Below are 11,952 nucleotides of genomic sequence, written 5' to 3' on the forward strand. Positions count from 1 at the left end.
CAAATAGTTGAAATAACTATTCTCTCAGCTTCACACAAAGTGACAGAAATCTTACAGCTACAGACATGTAGCTATACGGTTACGTGCATTCCCTGTTTAATACCAGGGGTTTAGCTCTCTTCAATACTGAGAATCCCTCTCCTACAGGTCAAAGAACTGTAATTTTGGATTCTCTGGTGTCCTGCGTCTGGCTGGGATGCAGTTTATTTTCTTCACAGCAGCCCACACAGCGCTGTGTGTTAGATTTCTGCCCAAAACAGTGTTGATAACACACCAGATTTTTAGCTAAGGCTGAACAGCGTCAACAACTTCTCTTTCTCACTTTGCCACAACCCACACAAGTAAGTTCAGGGTGGGCAAGAAGTCAGGAGGGTACACAGCTGCGAGAGAAAAGTTGGAGCGGGGAGCAGGGCAAAAAATCCTGAGATACCTGCAGTGAAAGAGTAATTTTGCTTTTCTGTAAGTCTCTCCTCGTCCTTTTTAAACACATGTAATACTTCTATGCCTGTGCACACACTCATGTAATTAATCAGAATTTGTGCACGTGATCTTATTGTTGACTTGGCCAGCATGTTCAAAGCACTCTAAACAAAAAAGAAGTGTTTGTCAACACAAAGCGCATCAGGTAGTGTGGTCACACAAAAGAACAAGAATCTTCATATGCATCAGATTTGCCAAAAAACCCAAAATACAACAAAAATCCAAACTTGCTTCCAGCTCTCAGGGCAATTTTTATCAGTAAGTTTTATTTTCAACATTCCTTATGCATCTTTCTGGTTTGGAAGATGCATTTTGCCTCAGTATTGACATGTAAATCACAGGAATTTGGGTGGGTTTTGTTTTCTTTCTTTTTTTCCCTTTTCTTTTTTAAGAGCAGGCAATAAAATTGAACCTCCATTGTCAGCTTCGTGTTTTCTAAAAAGAAATTTTCTTCACTTTTTGAGAAGCAGTGGACTACTCACTATGGCTTTCACCACTGGGGAAACTACTTCAACTACTACAGTATTAGAAAACCTAAGACACTTACATAGCACTACAAATAAGAATTAGAGATTATTTCCTTAGCTTACCCTTTCGTTGGCATTTTAATCAATCTTGAGCGCTCCCCAGATGAAAAACTCTTTTTGTCTTTTTCTTCTATCGTGTTTTTATTCTCCATTTTCAAACACACATTCTTCCTTAATCTTTTGCTTCATTTGCCAATTAGTGATGTTGCCTGGTGGTGTATTTAATTTATCCAGCCATTCCTGTTTTGCCAACGCCTGTGCTCTTGAACATCTTTGTTTGCTTTTTTCTTCTCAACCTATAAAAACAAAGTTAAGCTTCATGTATTTCTTAGTATTTCTGGAAGACAGAAACACCACATCCAAGATGGATTAATTCAGGGTTTACCCCTGAAATAATATAAAATGATATCTTTTTTTTTAATCCACAGAGAAGCATTTTCACAAAATTACACTACAAATTGTATTATTTGTCATTGAGAGTTCTTCAAATTCACTCATCATGAAAGACATAACAAAAATACAGCCCTTAGAAAGAAAACAATATCTTAAAACACGAACAACAAAAAAAGTGAAAGCATTACTGATGGACAAAGAGTTAGGAGGACTGCACAATGTTAGACCACCACCAGAAAAAAATCAAGTGGAACTGTGCTGGGCTACTGCTCCCTGATCAAGGGGAGGAAAGAAAAAAAAGATCCCAAACCCACAAACACAATTGGTTTCACAGGAAAGAGGAATTTTCACGAAAGACAATGAAGACACACCATGCAGATATCACAGCACATGAATTATTAGTCAAGACCCTGTTCAGAAGCTATTTTCATTCTTTGATTCAGAATCAGAACCGACATATTTATATGGATTTCTTTTTATGGCAATAAAGTCATAACTACTTGCACTGGAACCTAGTGCCACCTGCTGTTAAACTGGAACAATAATGCATTCCATTTTCCAAAAATGGGGAAAAAGACAACTCTCCACTGCCCTCTTTATTCACCAGTCACCTATTTCCATTAGAAGAAAACCTAATTTGTAGGAAGCATCTTCCCTTCATGACAAATAGCTAAAGTGAATAGGACCATTGATCCGGAGCGAGATTAAAGAATAAAGAGCAGCAGGTGAACTACCTCTTTTGGCAGCTGTACCTTCTCTTTCTCCAAAGCCAGGAATACTATTTGCAGCATTCCTACCTTACCCTTAAATCTTCCCATATCTTGTTTTAGTTCTTCATCAAGATTCCTTTTCAGCATGGCACACGATTGCTGAGCATTCGCAAAAAGACTTTCCATTTCTGTTTTTCCTATTTTGTTGTCAATAAAGCAGTCCCTGGGAAAATCATCACTAAATCCAGAGTCTTTTCCAAGTTCCCTCTCTGTTACAAAAAGTGCATTTTCATCACGTGTAGAAACTGGTCTTATTTTAAGAATAATACTAGAAACATCATCCAAAAGACTTGGTTTTTAAGCTGTATCTCAGGAAGTATTCACAACCTCCCACTGCATTTCTACTACTTCCAGTTTCATTCTTTTCCATTTCCATAGGAGGCTTTTTTTTTTTTCTCTCTGGATTTGCTAGAGGCATCTTTGTATCATTGATATTATTTGTGCAATCTCCTTCATCTGTACTCCAGGTATCTTCCGTGTTTGCATTTCACTTATCTTGATCAGAAAGGACACCAAGACTCGGATTACAGTTTCCATTTTGGGTACTTTCCCACCTAGCATAAGTTTAATGTCTCCAAATTCACCTTTACTTTCTAAGCTGTTACTTGATTCTGTTGCATGAGATGAAACAACATGAGAACTCTTCAGCTCAGCACTGAAGCCATCTTCTGACATTTCTTCCACAAAGGAAGTAGTTTTCCCAGTTTCATTAATTTCACCAAGCAGCTGCTTTAGTTCTGCTGTAACGCTTTTAAAACTTGTTTTCAATTCCCTCTTCTCATTTTCAACCCACATTCTTGCATCTCTTTCTTTCCAAGGTTTTGGACTTAGAACTGCTTGTCAGCACTGTGCAATTCCTCATTTTCTGATGTAAAATTTCTGCCTTATCAGTGTGATTTTCATGTGCTGATTTTTTCTATCAAGTTGGTAGTTTCTAAAATATATTTATCCTTAAGTAAACAGGTACAGACAGAAAGATTATCAAGAAAAAACATTACAGTTAATCTATGCAATTTATGTTGCAAACTCATCCTGTAATAGAAATAAGGCATTCTGAAAGCCATTTTAATAATAAAAATCAAGGATACTAAATGAAAGGTTCACTGCATCACCATCTTCTTAACAAGAGAAGGACTTGGAAACAACAGTTTCTTGGGTTAGATTTGCCTAGGCATTAGGGTTGCTTTTACCTTTTAGCCTGCTTGCTTTCTGTAACTTCCGGCATTTGTCACAGAGTATGTTTATTTTTCACGTTTTTTTTTTGCTTTAATACCATTTTTCATTAAAACTGCCAACACTTTTCTCACCCACCCTCCTCCCTCCATTGCACTCTACTGTCTGGCATTTTACAGTCCCCAGCCGTCTAAGCTAACCCAACGGGAATGAACATGACAAGCTTTTTACCGTTCACCACACAGAGAACTGGCTAAGGGAGGATTATTTCTTCACCCAAGCTTCAGAAATAATAAATTCCATTTCAAGGTGCAAAGGAAAGGATTTATTAGGGAAACCTGTCTGCTCCTGCCCTCATCCCAGAAATCAGGAACCCAAGCTTGCAGGAAAACCGCACCATGCCTTAACCTTACCCAGCCCCCTCAAGCCCCTGTCCCCACGCTCTTTCTCAACAGCTCTGACTGCTTCTGCCTTGTGTCACAGTCCTGCCCACACGCTCCCTCCCCACATGCCTCCTCGGCTCGTGGTGCCTTCTGAACAGGGCCTGCAGCTCTGGTGTCCCAGCGGGCTGAGACCGTCATGCTCCTCGTGCTCCTCTCTTGTCAGCCAGGCCCTGTTCTCTCGCGGCAAAGACCCCTCTGCTTACAAGAGGGAAGGAGCACCTCAGCCAGCCACCACCTGTCTCACCCTCCCCCTTCCCAAGCTTACTGGCCAACTACTACCACCTTGCAACAGGTTTAAGTCCTGTGCTTTGCCTGGTAGAATTAGGCACGTCCCTCTCTCGTGATGCCTGGCTGTGGGCTGGAAATAATTTGCTATGCTGTCCCTTCGGGTGTTCCAGAGGACGCCAGACCCCTCTGTGCAGCCCTGCCCCGCACGCCCAACACAAGCAGGACGCCTGCCTTATTCCCCTCCAGGATACCCTCTGAGAAAACCCTTTTCAAACACTTCACATGGCCAAACAAGAGCGTATTTTGCAAAGGCTGGGGCAGCATCAGAAAGATCACCACATTTCAAGGCATTCTCTTTGATCATTTTCTTACAAAGAGGAAGACCGGCATGTTTAATCAATCAGATCAGCGTATTATAGACAAATCTCCCTCTTCACTTGAACGTGCGTTTTGCAAGGCAAAAAAACCCGCATTTGGCTGCACTGTTTCTCAGCAGTGCACAAGAGGAAAAACACCTCTCAAAATTTAAGCAAACGAGCTGAAAACAAATCAGTGTAACAGCAAGCATCCGACATAGTGACAAGGATTTTACCCCACCATAAGACGACTGTATCCAACTTTACTTCAGACTGTAATACAGCCTTCTCCTACAGGACATCCCTTCAGCATTATTCACTGACTGGTAAGTTTTCTTTACCTTAGTGTATAGTACAACTTACTGAATCAGACTGTAATCCAAAATATTTGGGTTTACATACCCACACCCCACAATATTCAATGGCATCCTTCATGTCTTCTTTTTCAGCTGACGATATATGAAAGGTAGATCCTGAGTTCTCACGTGCAGTGAAAAACCACACATTTTTATAACCAGCATGACTTAATACTACTTATTTACACCTAGAGTGCATCTTGAATCATCCTACTTGTGACAAAAATCTTAAAACAAAATAAAACATCCCCCCAAATTTGTGCACTCCTAGAGAGAAAATTATCATAATACAGATTTAAGATGCATCTGTGTGAATTCCTTTCTTCCAGGGCATTATACTTTTTAATGTATAAGGGAAATTTGCTGAAAATCGCTATATATGGTCACAAATAGGCCATTCCTATTTCTTAAACATGCACAACCTCTCTCTCTCATACGTAGATATACACCTCTGTATCTCTGACACACTGTGCGCCACACAGTATTCCTCCAGCAATTTCAGTTTCCCTATGTGTTGCGCACAGAAAATCACAAACAACAAAGTCACAGGCTTGAAATCTTGAAGACCCCAGCTTTATTCCTTGCACGGCACAAATGTGTCTCTAGACATGGATCTAGACAGAGTATTTCAGTCAAACTGCTGCCCTGACAATAGACGCCTGAGCAGAAGACCCACTGATGTTGCTGGAAAACTGAATTTTACTTCCAGACATTGCGATACGGATACTGTAGAAGTGACCTTGTAGAAAAGAAAAAAAAAAAATCACTACAAAAAGTTATATAGATGTATTACTGACATGGAACAAGACAAACAGAGCACAAGTGCTATTGGCTGCTCTCCAGAAGAGTTACACACTGGGTTTCTTCTTCCTTCTCTGTCGGTATATCAGTTGCTGCTCACAGACTGGAGTGACGCTGACATAACATGGCACATCCCAGGGTGACAGCGGGTGGGTTACATGAGAGCAGCTGCCATTGCTTCCCTGCTCCCTGAGCACCCAGCAGTTTTTACAGCGCGCAACAGACGAGCAAAACCCATTTCAGGCTGAGCTGGGAAGGCAAGGGGCAGGGAGAGGTCACTCACGGACTGACACAAACGCCCACACAGCCCCAGCCCAGCCTTCCCGGCCCTGGCACTTTGCACTCAGGGGGGCAACTCTCACGGGAACCGGGGGGCTGGTGTCACGTGGCCTCACACAGGGACCATCTGCTTCTGACATGACAAACGGGCTCTTCCCCATCAGGCTCTCCTCTCCCTCCTGACCCTTGCCCACAGGTTCACAGACAAACCACAGCCGCCCCACTCGGGCTAAGGATCCTCTCACTAGGAAGCACACCCGGGAGGAGGTGGCACACAGGCTTGGGCTCCCAAGCTCCCAGGAGCACAGATAATGCAGATTGTAAACTTGACATCTGGTCGTCTTCAGCTCACCTAGGTTTTTGTGCATCTTCATACCTCCTCCCAACTTACTTCATACGCCATTTGTCTGACAGCAGAAGAGCAGGTAATCCTGACACTTAATTTCCACCAGTTCAAAGGGAAACAGCTGGTGTTGAAACCCTTTTTATTCCAGGAGTCCTAGCGTTGCAGCTGAAAAGTGCTTATATGTATAATTTATAATGATGGGTATCTTGAACATAGAATGATTGCTTGCCACGTTTTTCTAGCCTCAGTATCTCTGGCAAAATACATGTGCAGATCTTACTGCATAAAGTACCAAGTCCCTCAGCATTTCTAGAGGCCACATTCCTCCTCAGGGCTTGGAAGGGAGAATCACTTCCCTATTTCCCTGCCTGCTGGTTTCAGATGAGGTGCGACACTTCACAGCAGTGCTGGGAGTAAAGCTGGACGGCGTCATGCAAACCTAAATATTCTGCCTGGCTCCAGAAGACTGCAGGTCTCCCTAGGCTCTTTTACACACGCTCCATCGCTGCTATTGCTTCAGCAGCGGTTTTACCTCCCAACAGAGACTTCCTTAAAAACATGTTCTGACTTTCCTGAACAGTGGATTGTATCTCACAGTTTCATTGATTTGCACAGCAGAATCCTGAAGTTTCTGTTGAAGCTAATGAAGACTGTGTGCTTTCAAAACCAAGCACATTCAGCACCTCCATCATAACTCTGAATTAGAGCTATTGCCTAAACAACTACATGCTGCCTACGCTGCCCGTGCCAACCCTGGGTAGCCCAGCCCCGTTTCACCGATTCATCCAGGCACTTGCATCAGTGCGTCTGACTTGGTGAATTTACACATGAGAAAGCAGGCATTTCTGACCAACACCCATGCTCTTTAACTGCACTGGTTATTTTTAAATTAATGACACATTACTAATTAAAGTGACCAAGACAAGTCAGAACTACAGCTTGGTTGCAGTCAAAATCACATGTGCCACAGATTTTCCCTGAATCTCTTCACAGCATCACCTATGATCGCTGTTGTCAAATACATGACTGCTTCTTTCTTTACCTGCAGAAAGCTTGGCACAACACGTACAATATTGTACAACATACAGCTCCATCTGACAGTGAGACCAGAATGACCTTCCTACAGTGCAGGCGGGCTGCGTATCTCCAGTAGCACCCACAGCCCCAGCCTGCACTGCTTTAGAGACAGCAAAGATCCGCACGGATGAGAAACGCTCTCATGCACATGGCATTTCACCTTGTCCACGGATTTGAAACACGGGTTGCTTCACGAAATTTAATTTTATGGTTTCGTTTCAAGGCAAAACAGACTGTCCAACAACTTTTGACTTACACTAAAACCCATAAATATTCACCTTCCATATGAACGGATACATGCCAGGATATGTACTGCTGATGAATTTTTTCACATGTTGCTGGGGAGCAATACCTGCACGTGTTCATCTTTTTGTCCATCTCTTCTGGGATTCCTTCTAGCTGGGTACGTTGCATCTCAGGGTTGTATGGAGGGGATTACCTCCAAGCAGCGGGACAGATCACCAGCCACCCCTGTCGCTCCTAAACTGCCTCTGCTGAGCATCTCAGTGCCTCCCACAGTGGTGGCTTGCTCAGGAAGAGGTGGCTTGTGATGGCTCCTCTCCAGTGCACACGCCCACAGGACCACTGAGCAAAGGACTATCCCACACCATCTTTCCCCTCTTTGAGAAAGAAAGCACGTACGTATCTATGGCTAATCTCCCTTCTGAAGCAGTACAGCTCAGCTGAGACCTCAGACTGCTTTTCTGCAGCATCTGGGATTCTTACCAAAACTGTCTCCATGGTCTCTACCCGGACTCAGTTTTGTGCAGAGGAGGTATTTACTGCCGCATGTGCAAGAGCAACGGCAAGGGCAGGCAGCGCAGCGATCTCCTGTTACTGAACGTGCTGCTCTGGGACTCCCAAACAGGTGGTCAGTTAGATCCCTGGCAAAGTTCTCCAGCAAAGCCGCCCCTGATTTGTATCCACCTCAGCTGTACAAACACGGTGTAAACAGAAGCAGAGCAGCTCTTCATCTCCAGCACTGTATGTCCCTTTCCTTCCCATGTCACCACCACCTGCAAAAGCGCTCATGGAAATGAGCAAACCCCACGTGCCAGAAAGAGGCAGGGCTTTCAAAGGAAAGGAGGGTATTCAATGGGAAGCTGCAGATGTGCCCTGCCTGAAGAAGGCACCACTGGCAACCCCTCCTCTGTGAGAGCTGGGGAGATGCAGAGGGGGCAGGAAGGCAGGCGTCCGGGAGTAACTAGAAGCCCTGGTTTGCTATTGCTGCAGTATCCCTGGCTGGGGGACAATAGAGCTCTCCAGGAAATGACAATCAACCAAAAAAATTCAGAGGGAGCACAAGCTGCTGGGCGTCAGCAAAGGGCTGTGCTCAGCTTTTCTGCGGCAGGTTGTCATAGGCAAGGTGAACACGAAGCACAGGGAGGATCTGCAGTTCTACCTGCCTTGCAGGGGGTTGGCCTGAGCTCCCCCTTTGCAAACCAAGTCACCCTCCGACCACACAGCACAATCTCTGCTTACTGTATGTCCCAGCAACTGGGGTACCACATGCAGAGAAATCTGAGAGGTCCCCCCTGTTCAGAGCTCTAGTCATCAGTGGTTCCAACAACTTCTGATGCTCAGGGTGTCCCCTGCGCCAGTGGTCCTCCCTCCAGGCGCCCCTCCTCCTCTCCATTTGCCCTGGAGTAGACAAACTCAACATCACACCCATTCTGTGGAGATTTAAGCCCCAAAGAGCTCAGAACTGGGGGAAGCCAGCACAAAAGCCTATCTTCTCTCTTGAGAGTTGCAATGTCCTTACACCCTTCCTGTCCTTCCCGTCTAGATCAGAAACCAAACAGGGGAAGTGGTGCATGCAGATACACAGAGAACACTGAATGGGACACATTGGCTCCTCTTTTAACTCCTTTATTGTCTTGATATGGAGAAATAGTATGAAATGGGGACAATGCACATCGATTGTGATTGTATATGTCTGCTCAAGGAATGAGGGTATGGTGCCTGGTCATGAGTGTGGTGTATGGTCACATAGTCACACAGCTTTGAGGAGACACCTACCCTTCTTCCTCTAACAAAGGGGCTATTTATAAAAAGGAGAAAAGGATGAGAGACATTTCAATGTTATCTAGAGGAAGGGAGTGCTAAGTCTTCTTGCTGGAGAAGATCGGATGGTCACAAGAACATGAATCATCTACAAACCTGTAAGACCACCACATTCCAGGCAATGGACTGATAAGCTAATTAACATACGAAGCGAGAGTAAGCGGGTTTAGGTAACAAATATGTATAGGCATTAATTGAATATTCATTTCTTTTATTGTATAAATGTGAGATGGTTCTTCACTTCAGGTATGCACGCTTGTGGAGGAGCGATCCCCCGTGCATCTGCACACAATAAACATACCTACTTTATAACTTTTGAGTTATAGAGTCTAATTCCGCATGTCAAGGTGGCCGGAGAAAAACAAAGTGATTAAAATTGCGAAATAGGAAATGGAAGGAGTAAGCCCTGTGAAAAATCGCTCTTGGGTTGTATATTAAAACATTGGAGGGATATCGTATGACAGGGTGGTACCGAAAATAGAATTAAATTGATTAAATATTGTAATCAGTGGTGGCCTTTGTATAAATTGGGGAGTGATGCGAAATGGCCTCAGGAGGGAGGAACGTTAGATTATAACACTCTCCTGCAATTAATGTTGTTTCTGAGAAGAGAGGGAAAATGGGACGAAGTATCATATGCAGACATGTCCTTCGTCCTACGGGACAAACCTGAGTGGCAAGACTGTGGATTAGTACCCCCTTGGGATCCTATGGTACTAGCACTAGAAAGAGTGCGGGATTAACATCACCTGATCTTTGATTATGGCTCCAGAAAAGGATAGAAAAAAACTTGAGACCTAAACTAGAAAGATGTTCTTGTTGAAATTTTTGTGTTAAAAAGCTCAGGTTGCTGTAAAAAAAGTCTCATGGGTAAAAAAAGTCTCACAGGTAAATAGTCTCACGGGTAAAAAAAGTCTTACGGGTAAAAATTCTCACAAGTAGAAATTCCCATGATAAAAAAAATCTCACGGTTAAGAAAAGTCTCATGGGTAAAAAAGTCTGATGGTTCAAAATTCTGATGTGTAAAAAGCCTCAAGTGTAAATATTCTCATGGGTAAAAAAAATGTCATGGGTAGAAGTCTGATGGGTAAAAAAGTCTCACAGGTACAAAGTCTCACGGGTAAAAATTCTCACGGTAAACGTCTCGTTGGAAAAAAAGTCTGACGAGTAAAAAAAGTCTCACGGGTAATAAGTTTCACAGGTAAAAAAAGTCTCATGGGTAAAAAAGGTTTGATGTGTAAAAAAAGCCTCATGGGTAAAAACTGTAACGGTAAAAATGTCTCACGGGAAAAAAAAGCCTGATGAGTAAAAAAATTCTGATGGGTAAAGAAATCTCATGGGTAAAATCTCTAACAGGTAAAAAAGTCTCACAGGTAAAAAATGTCTCACGAGTAAAATAAATCTCACGTTTAAAAATTCTCAAATGTAAAAAAAGTCTCATGGTTAGAAAAGTGTTACGGGTAAAAAAACACTCAGAGGTGGAAAAATTCTCATGGGTAAAAAGTCTCGAGGGTAAAAATTGTCACGGTAAAAATGACTCACGAGTAAAAAAAGTCTCACAGGTAAAAAAGTCCCATGGGTAAAAATTCTCATGTGTAAAGAGCCTCAAGGTAAAAAAAGTCTCACGGGAAAAAAAGTCTGACGGGTAAAAATTTTCACGGGAAAAAAAGCCTGGCGAGTAAAAAAATCTGATGGATAAAAAAGATCTCACGGGTAAAAAAAGTCTCAAAGGTAAAACGTCTCACGGGTAAAAATTTTCACGGTAAAAATGTCTGACGTGTAAAAAAAGTCTGACAGACAAAAAAAAGTCTCACGTTTAAAAAGTCTCACGGGTAGAAAAATGGTCATGGGTAAAAAGTCACTCAGGTAAAAAACGTCTCACGTGTAAGAAGTGTCACGAGTAAAAAACATCTCACGGGTAAAAAAAGTCTCAGAGGTAAAAAGTCCCATAGGTAAAAAATGTCTCACGGGAAAAAAAGCCTGATGAGTAAAAAAAGTCTGACGGGTAAAGAAATCTCCTGGGTAAAAACTCTAACGGGTAAAAAAGTCTTGCAGGTAAAAAGTCTCACGGGAAAAAAAAGCCTGGCGAGTAAAAAAATCTGACGGGTAAAAAAAGTCTCAAGGGTAAAATATCTCACGGGAAAAAAAAGTCTCAACGGGTAAAAAGTCTCACAGGTAAAAAAAGTCTCATGGGTGAAAAAAGTCTCACGGGTAAAAGAAGTCATGGGTAAAAACGTCGCACAGTTAAAAAAAGTCTCACGGGTAAAAAACGTCTCACGGGTAAAAAAAGTCTCAGAGGTAAAAAGTCCTATAGGTAAAAAATGTCTCACGGGAAAAAAAAGCCTGATGAGTAAAAAAAGTCTGACGGGTAAAGAAATCTCATGGGTAAAAACTCTAACGGGTATAAAAGTCTCACAGGTAAAAAAAGCCTCATTGGTAAAAGAAATCTCACGTTTAGAAATTCTGAGGTGTAAAAAAAGTCTCATGGTTAGAAAAGTCTCACGGGTAAAAAACCTCTCAGAGGTGGAAAAATTCTCATGGGTAAAAAGTCACACAGGTAAAAAAAGTCACTCGGGTAAAAAAAGTCTCACGGGTAAGAAAAGTCTTACGGGTAAAAATTCTCACAAGTAGAAATTCCCATGATAAAAAAAATCACGGT

At 42.6% G+C, this 11,952-nt stretch overlaps 1 long non-coding RNA gene across 1 annotated transcript in view; it reads right to left on the reverse strand.

Moving 5' to 3' along the window:
- LOC308057929 overlaps nucleotides 1-9,244 on the reverse strand; it is a 48,052-nt gene extending 38,808 nt beyond the window's left edge. The window contains exon 1 of the long non-coding RNA XR_013925546.1: nucleotides 9,229-9,244. This is a non-coding gene — a long non-coding RNA (uncharacterized lncRNA). The remainder of the gene's footprint in view (nucleotides 1-9,228) is intronic.
- Between the last annotated feature and the right edge of the window lie 2,708 nt (nucleotides 9,245-11,952).

The sequence above is a fragment of the Falco punctatus genome (genome assembly GCF_963210335.1).
Source record: "Falco punctatus genome assembly, contig: scaffold_41, whole genome shotgun sequence".
Classification (NCBI taxonomy): Eukaryota; Metazoa; Chordata; class Aves; order Falconiformes; family Falconidae; genus Falco; species Falco punctatus.